Source organism: Castor canadensis, unplaced genomic scaffold, assembly GCF_047511655.1.
Source record: "Castor canadensis unplaced genomic scaffold, mCasCan1.hap1v2 HAP1_SCAFFOLD_66, whole genome shotgun sequence".
Classification (NCBI taxonomy): domain Eukaryota; kingdom Metazoa; phylum Chordata; class Mammalia; order Rodentia; family Castoridae; genus Castor; species Castor canadensis.
This window is the reverse complement of record NW_027395332.1, coordinates 59,876-76,600: the sequence shown is the minus strand read 5'-3', so window position 1 is coordinate 76,600 and position 16,725 is coordinate 59,876. Positions and strand designations below refer to the sequence as shown.

General features: G+C 45.3%; 1 pseudogene; it reads right to left on the bottom strand.

Annotated features, from left to right (window-relative positions):
• LOC109679534 (GRB2-associated-binding protein 2-like) overlaps nucleotides 1-16,725 on the bottom strand; it is a 42,663-nt pseudogene that overhangs the window by 16,308 nt on the left and 9,630 nt on the right.

Genomic DNA, 16,725 nt, shown 5'->3' with positions numbered 1-16,725 from the left:
CTAAGTGTCACATCTTCTACAAAAATTAACTCAACGTGTCAGGTCATGGACTTAAAAACCATAAACTTAAAATGTTTGGAAAAACACAGAGGGCCTCGGACTAATCAAAGCATTATCAGGTTTGATCAAAAAATGTACAACCAAGAAAAGGAAAAGCTGATAAGCTGGAGTTATCCAAATGAAAACCTTCTGCCCTTTGGATCCCTGTTCAGTAGGTAAAAAGCAAACTACAGACTAGGAGGAAATGCAAACCACACACTCAGCAAAAGAGTACTATTTACCATATCAAGATCCCTCAAAACTAAAGAGTGACAAACCAAAAAATCCATACAGAAAACAGGCAGAAGACATGAAATGCATTTGGCCAATAAGGATCCGCTGCTTCTAGGTATCACATTCCAAGACGCTCAACATCTTAGTCAGGGAAAAGTGAGTTAAATCTAATGGGTGAATGGTTACGTGATCAAACTCTGGCATTCACATCTTGGAGCGCTGCTTAGCAATGACATAAATATCACAACGAAACCCTCTGTACAATTACTATATACCAACAAATTACAGAAATAACTTAAAATGAACTTTTAATACATGCAACCACTTGCATGAGTCTCCAGAGAACTATGCACAAAGTTCAGAGAATGAACACAAAATTTCAGTTTTGAACTGTCCGAATTCACTTCTGTAACATGCATGCAATGACAATTATAGAAACAGAGCAGTTTAGCAGCTGTTGTGGGTTAGGATACAGCAGGGGTGGATGTGGCTACAAGAGGGTGACTTGGGGCTCTACAGTGAGGAAACCTGTATCTTGATTGCACTGTCAGTTCCTTGATCATGTTGTCATACTGCAGTTTTTCAAGATGGTCTCATTAGGGACAACTGGATACAGGTTACCTGGGTCTATGTTCACTATTTGTTACACCTTGTCACGCATCTACACTTACTCCAAAATAAAATGTTTTTCTGACTGCCACCCGGGGTCCACCTGCGTCACCGTCCCGGCCTCTCCTGGAGCCCCAAGCTGAGGACCACGCTTCCCCGTGTCCGCACTTACACAGAATCTCAGCTTCTTCTCTGGGGGCGACTTCCTCAGCCAGCCAGAGCACATGACATCGCTGCCGTCCATGGCGAGAGCGCAGCAGCACACGGGCGAGGTCTGGAGAGCGAGGAGCAGAGGGCTGGGCCACGCGGGCGTGCGCATGCGCGTTGCCTCCCGTAGACCCCCCCCAACCCGCTGGAACTCCCTCCCGCGCCCACAGCCGGAACCCCAGGCCTTGCACCCGGCTCAAGGCTTTCGACCCCCGCAGGCTAAGGTGGGAGGACAAGGGGCCCCCAGCTGCCCTTGGTGAGGGTGGGGTGGACAAGGGGTGCACTCTTGCAGGTAGATGGAGTTTTCTTGGAGGGTCAACTGGGAGGGAAGTTGAGGACGGCTGAGCTTCTTACCCATTCCTACTGTAATGCTCCAGTGGGTGAGGATCCCCCCAAATTTGGTGACCTTCTTCCAAGCAAGTCACGATCTCCAGCAGCCCTTGGAGGGAGAAAGAAGGGAACACCCCCTTGATGCTACAAGCTTTTGTGGTGGTCTTTGCCTCCAGCATTATGTCACACAGCCACCAAGCAGACAGGCAGTGGTACTTGCACTTCACAGGTAGCCAAAGTTCCCAGATGTGCAGAGCCAAGTTCTAAGTCAGCGGTGTGGGAAGTGGGGAAGGGTCCTGCTTGTCTATTTGCAGTGTATTTTTTACAGGGGGGCCTTGAAATGTGACAGTTGCAGAGTGTGACTCCCCCCTTCCAAATGGCCTTAGAAAGAAGCTCTTCTTAGCTTTCCTGCCTTTCTCACTACTATCAAACTGAATTTGTCTTGAGTCTCTGTGCTAGAAACGTCCATTTAACTAGAAGTCTCACTCAGGTGAGACTCTGTAACAATCTGCTCAGTCTCTGCGAGGCTGGGTGGCAGTGATTCAGAGGAGACAGCACTTGCCATCTTTGTGTCCAGTTAAGCTGTTCTGTCCTCATTTCTGTGTTCAGGGCATAAAGTGTACATCACCATGTTCCCACGGGAGTTCTGTGCCCCTGTCCTGATATAGTGGATCTTTTTACCTTGTTCAAATAAACTGCTGAATTGACTTTCTCTAAGGGTTCCTGTTAACATGACTGTAGGATGAAACTAAAATTTAATTTTAACACAATTATGGATCTGAGTCTTTCTTTTATGCTTACAATAATATGTTAAACAAATCTAGGAGTGACACTGAAAATAAAACTGATCACATAGGGTTTGTGAGGCATATTGTACTTTTTAAGATTTTTGCCTTTAAGCCAGCACTTGGGAGGCTGAGACAAGAAGATCCAGGGCAGACCGAGCAAGCTTGAGTCAGCACTGTAGACAGAGTGAGAGCCTCTCTCCAAAACACCACCACCACAAGATTTTCCCTTTAAAACAAGTAAGTGTAATTATTTTGAAATGAAGGATTTAAAAATTAGTTAGTGGCATATATACAGAAAAATAACTTTGAAATATTCAAGTGCAGAAAATCATATTGCCCATAGTCTACGGTTTTCAGCTTTGACTGATTTTGGCCAGTTTTGCATCCAAATGTCATGCTTGTAATAGAATGATTTATACTTAATTTTTTTTTGGTGCCATCCATTGAATGCAGGGCCTTGTACATGGTAGGAAGCCCTGTGCCACTGAACTATTCCCTCAGCCCCTAATTTTAATTAACACAGTTCTGGTCAATGTCATCATAGGTAATACCGGTACTTTGTAATGATGTTTGTTTAACATTTGAAGCCACAGTCTTACCGCCAATCTGCTGGCTGGGGTTGGTTTCTGGCCAGATTGGAGTACTGGGTAGGGGAGGAAAAGCACTTCTAGCTCTGGCAGTCCCGGTCCTTGAGTGTCCAAGGCACAGGGGCTGAACCCAGAGCCTTACAGCTCCCAGGCCTGAGAGCTAAGAGCCCATTGCTTCAGCTGTAGGTCGTGGCTCTAGGCACTCAGCTGGGAGGTTAACTGGTTCTGGCTTAAGTAGAAGCACTTGGAGGCGGTGGGATCCTTGGCTTCCAACAGCAGTGGACAGAAGACAGCAGCAAGCAACAGGCAACACCTGAGAGAGAATAGGTAGAATAGCTAACGGGCCCCAGGAACATTCCACTCGGAAGCAGACCCAGTAACATTTTATCTTGCAAAACAGCTTTGCACTCAAGGTTGCACAAAATGTTTGAAATCACTGAGGATCTCTCAACGTCTTCCCCAGACCAGGAAAAAAATGTTTTCTTGGAGTTTTTCCCTCTGGCCTGAAAAGGGGGGGGTGAGGAGGGAGAAAAGGCAGCAGGGACCTAAATGGGACAGTTGGTTGCCCTTGATGCGAATAAGGCAAACCTAGCTCTGCGATCTGTGCTTGCCGTGATGGCGATCAGCCATGAGCATAGCTCATTTCATGCACCTAATGATCATGTATGTTGAGCCATATTTAGAACCAAGTCTATAAAAACCCTAGGCCTCCCTTCCCAAGGGAGCTTTTGCTTGTTTGATTCATAAACTTTGCTACTTTTACACTAACCCGTTGTGAAGTTCATTCTTCGGCTTCCCGAGACCAAGGAAGAACCTGGAATGCCAACGCTCACCACTGGGTCAAAGTCTTTAAGTTGGTTACAATTTACTGCACATCATTAGTTGATGTGGTAGAAATAAGAAAATCCTAACAGATCAGAGAAAGTGCAGATAACTCACTTCTGAAAGGATATAAATTTATTATAAAACCAAAGTTACCTTTGACCTTACTTTGAAAAATTGATGGAAACACAACACTCACATAGATTATTACATCAGAGAAACAACATTCTCAGTGGGTGCCATTTAAGTGCCTTGGGCAGATAGCATTTAGATTCTTAATGTTCTGTATGGTCCTTCTTTGAGTGTGACTCTTTACAGAGTCTGCTGGGAATTTGCTGTTATTGACCCAGGACAGCACTGCAAACCAGAAGACGAGTGGCTACTTTAGGGTGGGTGCTTGGGGAAGGCAAGCTGAGGCTGAGTCACTAAAGTGAGCCATCCTTGAGTAGCGCATATGGAAACGGATCCAGGATGGGAAGAGCCAGAGCCAGGCCAGGAGGCAACAGGAGATTGGAGCTTTGTTAGATGAAAGGAAGGCCTGGGTGGTCAGAGGCAGTGGATGAAGGAGAAGAACACAGAGGTAGCCAGAGGCCAGGTCAGGTGGAAAGCTGCCTGTGGTTGTTAAGAAAGGGATCAACATGGCCTGCTTAGAGTTTTGCATCACCCTCTGGCTGCCGAGTGAAAATGAACTGGTGGATAAATGGATCATGGTAGGTACAGGAAGTTCTCTTGCCCCCCCCCACCTTGTCTTTTAGCATCTCTGTCATCTTCCATTGTGTGATGACTTATTCAACCACCAGTGGAATCACACATATTTGGCATGTGGGTTATAATAATTCTTCTGTGAATATCTTCTTCACGAGTCACTACGCTTGCTGTTTATTTCTTCTGCTGATCGTCCCCGCTTTCCGTTTTCCTTTCTTTTGCTTTTGCAACGGTGCAATTATACCCAGGCCCTGTGCATGCTAGGCTGGCCCTCTGCCATCCCCAGATGAAGGCATCTGCTTCCTAGGCCCTTCTTTTTGTGATATGTGTGTCCTTTCCAAGTTATGTTTCCCTAGTTTCATTTGATCAGAAATTTCCATTGTCAGGAAACCATTGTAGGCCAAGAGACCCCTGACTAGAGGCCCCTCCCTGGAGAGGGCAGGCAGCTCCATGACAGGACAAATGCCAGTGGCTGATGATTTCCACAGGACAGCGAGAAATTAAGTCCTGGGTGGGTGGCTTGTTTCTTTATGACTTTTTTTGTGGGAAGGGTGTGAGGATCCTTACTGAGATCAAAGGGTTAATTGATCGCATCTCAGTTCACAGCCCTTTATACATAACTGGGTCACGTAAGACACCTTACTATCTTTATGTATTCCCTTGTTTTCCCATGCTCGATTGCCTTTTCTTTCCTCATCCCCCCAGTTACGCTGTGCTTTATTAGTAGTCTTTTACTGCTGTGTGTTTGCAAAATGTGGATTGTTCTGGAAGCTGTTAAAGATGCAGACTCTGAGTCCATCTCGCTCCATAATGGTACTGTACATCTTCAAAAGAACTAGTGTCAGAACCTCAATCCTTACAAGATGCTTTGTTTCATGCTTATTAAAGTTTAAAACAAACTTGATACACAAAACTACCTCGGTGCTTCTTTTACCATTTGCGTTTATGTTTGAGACACAGTCATGCTCTGTAGCCCAGCCTGGCCTCTAACTCACAGTCTTCCTGCCTCAGCCTCCTGATTGCAGGCATTACAGACGTGTACCTCACATCCCACCTGTTAACCATTTCTGTTATGAAAATTCAAACACAGGTCGGCGTTGAAAGAACACTACCAGTGGCCATCACCCAGAACTTGCTACTGGCATTTTACTACAATTGCTTTATCCCAGTGTCCATGTTTTCATCCCCTATGCGACCACGAGTGCGTCTTATTTTTGGTATATCTCATGGTATAATTTAGATGTCAGCAATCTTTCTTTACACACTTCAGCTTGTCAGCGTGTATATCGCTAACTCGTGTTCAGTGTTTGTTAGCAGTTGTGTGTGTGTGTTTTGCTGGTATCGGTATTTGAACTTGGGTCTTGCACTTGCTAGGCAGATGCTCTGTACTTGACCCTCACCCCCTGCCCCTTGTGTTTTTTTCTTTTTGGCTTGGCCCTCCTCTCTGTTAATGCCTACTCTCCAGGGCTGCTGAATGATTCATGTGGTAGAGTGCCTGTCTCGAAAGCATGAGGCCCTGAGTTCAAACCCCAGTGTTGCCAAAAAGAAAATAGAATTGAAAATGTTTACCTTTCCTCCTTCCCTTCCTTCCACATGCTAAGCAGGTGCTTTCCCAGCAATCCATGCGCAGCCCTCTCAACGCTTCCTTTTGAGAAGCAGCTATTTCTGCCTTTACGTCTCTCTGTTTTATAATTTTCCTTCAACTGATTTTTGTGTCAAATCTGGTAACTTGCTTTGGGTTTGTAAGTCTTTAGTGTTCTGCTGGTTTACTTTTCTGTACTTACGCCAGTACTATATGTGCAGCACCTCTTGCTATGCAGTTGCTGTCATTTTCAAACAGACTGTGTTTACACCTATGAGCATGATTACTGGATTGTGTGGTCATCTAACTTAGCTTCATAAGAAACTCTTCCAAAATTGCTGTACCATTTTGTGTCCCCCAGCAGTGGATAAGAATCGTTTTGCTCTACATCCTTGTCAGAGCTCGGTGTTTTCTATTTTGCTATCCGAATGGTAACGGGTGTGTAATGTATCTGCAATAGGTTTTCTAATAGGCATGGGACATCATTTCAGTGTGCTTTTCAGCCACAGCTCCCTAGTTGCTAGCATTACTGAGATCTGCTCATGTGTGGTTTCACTCTCTGTATATCTGCCGTGCAGCGTGTTTGCAGAGATTGCCTCGTTTTTAAGCCAGTTGTTTCACTGTAACCGAGTTTTAAGAGTTCTTTGCATAATGTGCCTGAAATCCTTCATCAGAAAATGATTTGCTAATACACTCACCCCATCTACGGCACGTCGTAGATTTTCATTGTCATAACCCTCCTGTTTTCCATGCAGTAAAATATTTTCACTTTGACGAAGTTCATTTTCTGAATTTTAACTTTATAAACGGATCATACCTCTGGTATCATATTTAAAACCCATCGCCCAAACAAAAGCACAGAAATATTGTCTTGTTTTCTAGGACTTTGACAGCTTAACTTTTTACCCCAAAGTCTATGATCCATTTTGCGTTAGTTTTTATATAGGGCATAAATTATGTGTAGAATTTCATTTTTTTGTGTATAGATTTACAAGTAGTCCAGTGCCATTTGCTTAAAAACATGTGTTTTTTCCATTGGATTGTCCATATAAAAACTCAGGAGAAATGTGTTTTTTGAAGATAGTTTGTTTCTAGATCAACTATTCTGTTCATTCACCTGTGTGTTTAATTTTTCACCAGAACCACAGTGTGTTGCTTATATAGTAAGTCTTAAAAGTGATGATAGGGCTATCTTTCCTTTGTTTTTCTTTAGAATTGCTTATATTCTTTAGAATTTCTGAAATTTCTTTCAGAAAGCTTAGAGCAGTTTTCTTTAGAAACTATGGGCTGGGCACTGATGCATCATTCTGCAATCTTAGATATTTTGGAGGCTGAGATTGGGAGGATTGCATATTGAGGCCAGTCCTAGAGACCAGAACAAATTGGACTAGAGGTGTGGCTCAGGCCATAGAACACCTGCTTTGCAAGTATGAAGCCCTGAGGTCAAACATCAGTACCACCAAAAAAAGAAGCCATTGAAGGTTTTATATTGCCTTTCCCTAGAAATTCTAGAAAAGTTGTAAATAGCTAATAAAATGCCTTCTTGCTCACATTTTGGTTAGTTTCCATTGAATCAACAGAACACATTCAGGGGATTTTACATCTGAATACTACTGAATTTTCCAATCCATAGACACAGTGTGCCCCCCTCAGGAGACAGAGGGTACCTTGTCCCAACTGGTGTCAGGGACTGGAGGAGAAGACAGGGAACAGTGGTCTGGGGCAAAGGGAAGGCTCAGAGTAGAGAGATGGAAGGTGGCAGAGGCACCACGGTTAGTGGTCTGTCCACAGCCACCTTTGCTATACAAGGAAGTATTTTGGGGGGTTCATTAGAGTGAAATTCTCCATGTGTGTGAGATCACCCTATCTTTTCTCAGGTGAGCTATTACCTCGCTTTGCAAATGTCTGTGGCCTGAGAGTCAGCAATCACCTGTCTCCTGGAATTGGTCTGAGGACTGATGGACTGGGAGGCCGTGGTTGCTGATGGTGCGCTCTTCACAGTTCTGTGTTGGCAGAGTGGCTGTTCTCACACAGGGCGCAGATTGTCCTGTTGCTGTAGAAGGAGCATTGGGCTAGCCCTCATCAGAACTGGTGACCTTCATGGGCAGGCTGTGCCAGCACCTGCAGGACAATTTTTCTGAGATGCAGCCTTTGGTGGCAGCTGTTCTGGACAGCCACCTAAGTGAACGTGGCCTTGGTGTGAACCCATGTTCTGGTCAAGCAGGAGCAGCAGTTGGCTTGTTGACTTCTGCAAGAAGAACTGGGAGAGGGTTTGAGAGATTGGCAGCCTCCACATCACCAGCTAAGTCCGGATGGCCCACTCTCCCTTGGCCAAATGATAACCAGCTAGGCAATCAAGTAAAACTACCCATTTATCAAGTCCGTATTTAGTGGTGACCGTGAGGCAAGGCCTTTGCCAACTAATGAACAAAGTGACTGCATAAAACATGGACTCCCTTTGCACTGCTGCCACTCTGACAAGCAGGATGGTCACACGGACCAGGATCTCCATCCCCTGTTAGGATGAAACCAGACCTTTCTTGTACTCATGTAGTGACATCTTGAACCTCAGTACATTTGGCACCAAACCCTGACATGAGGCTGGGCATTCTGGACACAGCTGTAATCTCAACACTTTAAGTATTAGGATGGCTGAGGCAGGAGGCTCACACATTTAAGGCCATCCTGAGTTACACAGCAAGTTTGATGCCAGCCTGGGCTACATAGTGAGACTATCTCAAAAAAACCAAAATACAAATTAAAATTAAATAACCAAATCTGGCCTGACTTGCTGTAGAGCTACCCCTGGTATTTGTTTGTTTTCCTCTTGCTGCCTAAATGGTGGTTTGCTTGTTTAAACTGTGCTGCTGGGTTGTGCTGGCCTGGTACAAACTGTGTATGATATGCCTTTCTTCCTGAAAACCGACAAATATGAAATCTTGTAAACATCTGATACAAAGAGTCTTGGAAAAGGGATTTGGGATCTTGTTTTTCCCTCTCTTTCACCTACAGTACAACCCATGCATAATTCATTGTGAGTTTAACTCCACGACATCAGTTCCCTCCAAATCTACTTCTACCTTTCACTCCTAGAGCTAAAGCCATGTTCTGCCCCCTCAAACTGTTCAGCAGCCAGAGGGAGTTTTAAAGTGTAGAGGGATAAACCTGGCAGCGCTTGCTGTCCAGTGTCCTCCCTGTCCCATCCCAGCTGTCTCTAGGGCTTGTGACCTCCTTCCCTGCCCTGGCACTGCTAAGATATTTCTGTCAGGACCTTTCTAAGAATGACACCCTCTGCTAGAGGCTCGAGCTGTGACTCGTTCCATGTGACCCTTTGGATTCTGTATGAGTGTCAGCCCCACAGGGAGATCCTGCCTGCTCCTGTGAACCCCGGTTGCCCTTCGGTGTACTTCCTCAGTTGTTAAAGGCCTTGTCTTTTGTCATCCCTGTGCAAGGGAGGGGCACTCAGTTCTGCTCTTTGCAGGATCTGTAAATAAAGACGTGTACACTACTGATACTGGCTGCCACAGCCATGTGCCAATGTAGTGCTTTCAACTCAAACCCTTGAGGCATTTCTGCTATTCTGTTAAAAGCAGGATTTTAGCGCTTGCCATTATCAGATGAGAAGTTCAGAAGCAGCGTTTCTCTGGAAAGTAAGAATAATTTGTACAAAGCAGAGAAATAGCCAATTATATAAAAACTTTTGTATACTTTAAACTTAGTTTTAAAACGAGCAAAGTGACATTGAGGCATGTCAGTTAAATGGGAGCTGGGAAATGTGTCCCAGGGGCTCACATAGCAAGAGGTGAAGACAGAGGAAGAGGAAGAGCAGGAGCAGCCTCACCAGACTGAGCTCAGCTTCTGCTACCAGTGCTCCCAGGCCTTTGCTGGGGAACCTGTCTACTCTGGTGCTCCTCCCTCATGGCTGGAGACTCAAGATTCCTTCTGGCCCCTCTTGCTTCTCCTGAAGATCATCCTGGCATTTCCTTAAGTCAGATCTGGAAATTCTCTTCTGAGAATATCTGCATTCTTCTTCCTTCCTGAAGGATCCTATTGCAGCAAGTATCCTTCTGGGTTGTCAGAGGGTTTTTTCCTTCCTTCCTTTAATTTCAAGTGTGCTTCTTAATCACATAGAGTGTTGCTATAACAAGGACTTTAGAATCTGTTTGATCATTCCAACATCTGAATTATGCCTTCCACTGAGAGTTGGTTCCATATTGCTGGTTCTCTGTGTGTGTAGATTTTGGGATATGTACTGAATGCTGTGGATGTTATGTTGTATAGATCCTCATTTCTGCTACAGTCCTCCAGGAGATGAGAGGATTCTTCTTTCTGCAAGAAGTCATTATGGTTAGGTTGAGATGAGTTCTGTCTCCTGAGTCACAGACTGAGGCTCTCCTAAGTGTGGCAGTCCTGAACACGTAGTTCAGGCTACACAGAACTTTAGTGCTGGTTTGGGTCAGCCCCATACCTGTGGCTTTCAGGGAGCCTGGGATATGATGGTGTCACATCCAGAATAGGCAGTACGTTCTCCAACTTTTCCCTCTCCGGGATGCTCACTCCTTTGTAGTCATATAGGTCTCCTTTCCTGGTCTCTCCACCTTGAAAGATGGGGTTTGTATGAGAACATCAGCCATTTGCTCCCTTCTGCCTTTTGATGAGGCACCACCTCCTGGAGATAATTCAGGAGAGACAGAAAATTCACCCTATGGGTTTTCCAAATTTTCTTCCTCCACAGTCTGCCTTCTCTCATCTACTGTTCAGTTTCTGAGACTATACTATGGATTTTGTCTGGATTCTCCATGGTATCAAGGAAAATCTTTCAGTGCAGCTGCCACTGTAGAGGAGGTGGGTGGGGTATTGCAATTGCTGGCATTACACAAAGTCCAAGTGAGATTTGCAGACGAGCCACACATCACCACCTGTTTTCGAGCATTCCGGTGGCTTCACTGGTCAGGAGAGTGACAACAACCTTAGGAACTCCATGTGTATAGTGATTTTCAGGCACTGATATCAAATACTTTGTCCAGAACTGTGATGCTGAGGCCTGTTCCTCTACACCCAGCAGTCCCACAAATGGTGGAAAGGAACAGAGCATGAGGATAATAGGAAAGCAGAAGTGAGGATCCACTGCTGTACACCTGGTGTTGTCATTTTACACTCCTTAGTTGGCTTTGAGTTAGGGATCATCATGCTGAAGATGAGGAAACTGGAGACATAGATGTCAAGATAGTGGCCAAAAATTCCAAAGGAAGTTTCAGGATCTGAATTTGGACCGAAACTTGACTGATCCCAAAGCATACACCTGTGGCTTACTAGGCTACTGTCTGGATCTCTGTGATTTGAGAATCAGGGACCATTTTCAGTTTTGAGCCGAGGTCAGTGGCCTTGACTGAAGCATCCTCTCTGCTGGGAACTCACTGCATGGTGTGAATAGTTGGACCATCAACCTTCACAGAAATGGGTCCAGAGGCAGCCTCAAGGTCTGAACTAGGCAAGTGCTTGCAATTCCAGTTACTTACGAGGCCACAGCAGGAGGATCAGAGTTTAACATGCCTTGGAAACATAGCAAGCAGCCATCTCAAAAATAAAAACAAGTTAACCAAAAAACAGTGGGGTCAAACCTCTGCTGTGATGCCCAGTGACTCCCAGACCACGAGGCTGAGCCACGTTGTCAAGAAAGCACAGGCCACAGGAATGAGGGCCCCGGTCTGTCCTGTCCTGGCCAGTGTTAGCCGTGAGTCTAGCTCTTGCAGCTGTGACGAGGTACTTGCCCACGTCTACATCTGTGTTTGACTGGCTCAAGTGAGGTTATGTATGAAAATGTCTTCGTGGACATCATGAGGTGATGTATTAACATGACCACGTCTCTGTTTGCAACAATTTTCCTAACACAGATTAGGTATTTCTAAATTAATTAAGGACCATGATTCGTGGTATTCTGACTGTGGAGCAAGTGGGAACCAGCTCTGGCAAGGCCGACTGTTTGCACACACACGATTGGAGCAACAGGTGATGGGGATACACACAGGTTCTCACCTGTAGAGAGCTGGTGGGGTTAGGAAAATCCAGGCCATGTCATAGAGCTGAGTCCTTACTCCAGAACTTTCTGTGATAATGGAAGGGTTTCTCTGTGATGGGGCCCTGGGCACATGGGATGTGACTGACACAACCAAGGAGCTGGACTTTAAGTTTCACTTAATTTTAACTAATTTAAATCTGAATAGCTCATGTGGATAATAGCTTCCAGAAGGAATGGCACAGCTCCAGAGCAAAAGTGAGATGTGGATTTCTTCAGTGATTTTAAGGTTTTTTAACTAAACTCACAAGACCAGAAAATCAGTTGAGTTTGTCTTTACAATTATGAAACTCCAGCCGCTGATGCCTTCCCATTTCTTTTTGCCTTTTTGAGGTGGTGGGGATAGATCCCAGGGCCTTATGTATTCTAAGCAAGTGCTCTACCACTAAGCTACATCCTCAGCCCTTGGTTTATTTGAGAAAGAACCTTGCTTTGTTGCCTAGGCTTTATTCTAGCTCGTGATCTTCCTGCCTCAGCCTTCAGAGTGACTGCTGGCATTACGGATGTGTCCTACCATGTTCAACTTCCCCTCCATGATTCTGGTTAATAGAAAGTTTCTCTGGGACCCAATGGTCATTGTTAGTCATACAAACACAATTAGCTCTGGTTACATAAGTTTAAGAAAGTGTTTTTTATTATGCACTGAATAAAAGACTTTTAATTCGTTGTCTTTTGAATTACAAAGCAGAAGCTAAGATGCACAGCCCTGAGCCAGGTCAACAGATGGTGCCCACCGCACCATCTTTTTCCCTCTCCCACTCCGACGGAATTCGATGTAATTCCCAGACCCTCTGGTGAACCAGGTGCCATGCATGTTGGACACAGGTGGATCAACCATGAACAAGGTGGGCCGGCCACGGCATGACTGGGCTGAGGGATTCCGTTCCTGAAGATGGGGCTGAGTGGCGATGGTGAGCCCAGCTGGAGAAGAGCTGGGCCCTGGACTGGCTGAGGACACATTTCTCAGGGAGCCTGTAATAAAAGAAGAGAGGTGTTTTTATCTTAAATTGGGTTGTCAGACAAAAGCAAATGCTAAGTGCAGGGGAAGCAATGACCACACCTTTCTCTCCTCCCACATACATGCTACCACTCTCTGCTCCCAGGGAGAGGTGAGACCCTGGCCATCTCAGCTGGACAGGGGCTGTTCCTTGCCCTGCTGCCCCTGGAGCAGCTTGCAGGGGTGTCGCTCCCACTCCAGAAGTCAATCCCATTTCTTGTAAGTTCACCCACTGGAGCTGTGAGTACCATTTCCCTTCTGTTAAAGTCTCATCAGCAAACACTTGGTTCAGGCTCTACGTGTGAAACAGGCTCCATCTGCCTGATATTCCCACTCCCCAGGGATAGTGAAGCGCTGACCAGGCTCCACTGCACGTGTCACTGGCTCCTCCTGCCTGACATTCCAAGTCCCCAGTTATGCTTGCTCATGCACCCGACAAAAGGACCACTGAAATAAACTGCACACACGCAACAAAAAATCTTCTTGCTGCTTTACTCAGAATTGCTTTCCCATCATGAGCACATCCCTGGGTCCCTTGGGCACAGAACTCTGTCAGGAGGTAGCTGTTTCCTCTAGGCTGAAGTCAACATGCAGACACAGTTTCCCTTCTAGTGTACTCTTAATCCTGCAGGATTCAGACTACACACTTTTGTATGGAATATGGAAAGAATTGGAGGGTGGCAGAAGAAATAAGAATCCGGAAATGGCAAGATGGATTAAAAAAAATAACAGCTGTGCAAGGAGTCATATGCCTGTCCCACCACTCAGAATGCTGAGGCAGGAGGATCAGTTGAGCCCAAGAGTTCAGGTCCAGCCTGGGCAACACTGTGAGACCCCCATCTCTCAAAAAATCTCCCCAGTGAAAAGAAAGACTCCACTTTCAACAAAACTAGCTGAAAGCTAAAAAGCATAAAATGAAACAAACAAACAAAAATAACAAAACCTGAAGTTTTTGGACTGGTTCCTACAAAACCCTTGAAGAAGGGATAAAAAGACAGAAAAAGGAAGTGTATTTTAGAGAGTGTCCCAGAATGACTCTCACAGGTTTAGGGGTGCAGGGGACTCCCCTCCAGACTCCCAGTGAACAGTGCTTTAGAAATGTTCACCTTGAGTCTCCGTGGTACACCCAAAGAGATGCTGGAACAGTAGGGGAGAACAGAAGGCACTCTGCCCATTTCACAATAGAAATGGAGTCTCTGCCTGACCACGGTGGCTCACACCTATAATTCTTGCTATTCAGAAGAAACCGAGGCCAGCCAGGCAAGAATGAGACTGTGTCTGAAAATAAACTGAAAGCAAAAGGACTGGAGGCATGGCTCAAGTAGTACAGTGCTTGCCTTGCAAGTTCAAGGCCCTGAGTTCAGTTCCTAGTACTGACAAAAAAAAAAAAAAAGAAGCGAAGAATCTGATCACCAAGTTTCTCACATAACCAGAGTGTTGACTTGGACACATGAGCAGCACAGGCTGACAGGAGGGAGCCAAGCCTGTGAAGGACCCTGGTGCGAAAACAGGGAGCTTCCGGTCCAAATGGTAAAGAGACCCAGGGGTAATGGAAACTGAGTGCCTGCCTGAACCTAACCCAAGATCTTCAGTGAAGTGCTGGACATGAAAGAAAAAGTACTGTTCCTTAGTAGAACCTGAAAACAAAGTCCATGGAGCTGTTTCATGCAATCAGCCCGTTCATGTCCTTAGCAGGTCAGGTTAACTTGCGGCTTCTCCTCATCCCCCTACTCCCAGGAGTGACCAGGAGACCGAGCTTAAGCCATCCCAAGGCTTTGTAGCCATCGTCCACATTTTAAGAAAGCTGTTGGGGAAAGGGTTCTGGAGGGTGATATAGTGTAAATACCGTGTACACGCGTGTAAATGCAAAAATGACACCTGTTGAAACTATCCCAGGAAAGGAGGGGTAAAGGAGAATGGTGGAGGAGGTGAGTTCAAGGATGATACATTCGATATATTGTAAGAACTTTTGTAAATCCCACAATGTACTCCCACCCAGCCCAACAATAAAAAAAGAAAAGAAAGCTGCTTGATTAAAACAAAACTTATTAGGTGACCAGATTCCCCTTTCAGAAGGAAGAAAATCGGCTGCCATCAGAAAGAGTTCCCAAAGAACCAACTCTCTCTTAAGACAACTCATATCCTTGCTTGGCAATTAGACCAACAGACAGCCTATAAAACAACTCCTCAGAAAAGGAAGCCAAGGTCTTAAGGGAACATATCCTCTAATAGACCAAGAACTTGATAAAATATTCAGTTGATTACTTCCTACTGAGGATCTTCCTGACCACGTAACACTCCCAAATCCTCCTTCCATCACTAAGTTTGAGGAGCCCAAGCCAGCGTCTCCGACCCTGGTGATGCCTGCTGCAGACGCCCCATGAGTACGGCTGCACATCAGCGCCTCCACCAGGTGGGGACATCTGCACCCCGGAGGCTTGCTGTTCACCTTTACGTGCTCATCGGTTATGACAGGGATGGCACAAAGTGCTCAATAAACATAGACCGACAGAACGCGTGAATGAATAACCTGAGAAGGAGCAAATGAATCTTCCCACCAATGAAAGCAAGCCCAGAAAATGTGGATTCCACACTTTCGTTGTGCTTAACCCCTACTCAGTAAGAGCAAGGACTCAACAACATCCTCACATATGTGAGTGCTCGAAAAGGCATCTGCACCACAGTAACTTTCCTGCATCTCAAGGATGTGTTTGCACTGCTGTGAATACCTCCGACCCCTGAGGAAACAATTCAATTAAAAGCAACTTGCTTTCTGGCTACTTTCCTCCTGCTCAGACCTATTTCCTAAAAAGATGAGATATTTCCTGGGCACATTTCTAACACTTATAAAGGCTGTTTTTACCAATGAGCATGAATTATTTTCCATTAGAAACAAAATAAAGAGGAGAAACAAAACCATAAAGCCTGTAAGTGACAAAGATTTGGGGTAAACAGAAGCAAAGACTGAATCAAACAACTTTAGAGGAGATGGGCTCATTGTCCTTCTCTAAGGAAGACAAAATCCATAGAGCTCAGAGTGGGATGCACAGGGCAGGCAGTGTGGTCACACTATTTGCAGGGAGGGCCTGGAGTATGAGGGCCACAGATCCTGTTGAACCATTCACAGGAACTGGAGTACAGAGCTGAAGCCAGTGTGGCCCTCTGTGAATGACACACTTGAGACCAGCTGGCCTCACATCTTTGCCTGAAGTTGCTGCAAAGTCCAGGGGCTCCCAAACATGGCTGGTCCTAGAAACATCTGAGGAAATTCTGTATTAAAAAAACTAAGATAAAAATTCATCTACTGTAAAGGTCACCATTTTAAAGTGCAATAGTCAGTGGTTTTTAGTCTATTCACACAGGTGTACAACAGTTATCACTATCTCATTCTAGAACATTTCTCCCCTTCAAAGAGAAATCCTGTCATCAGTAGCAGTCATCCCACTCCCCAGCCCACTGTCATTCCACTTTCTGTCTCTATGGATTTCCTAATCTGAACATGGCTCACGAAAACCCAAAGCTAAGTTACTGCTTCCTTCTCTCACCTGCCCTCCTCCCTCACAAATGGATTAAACAACCACAGTACTCACAAAGGATCTCAAAAAACAAAAGAGGAGGATAAAATTCACTAGTCACTTCAATGCCTTTAAAATGCCAAAAATTAAGGGACTGTTGGTAGAGGATAACTGCAGGATAGGTTGGAAAAAGTGGGATGGACAGACAGAGATGGAGCACTGGCCAGCACAAAA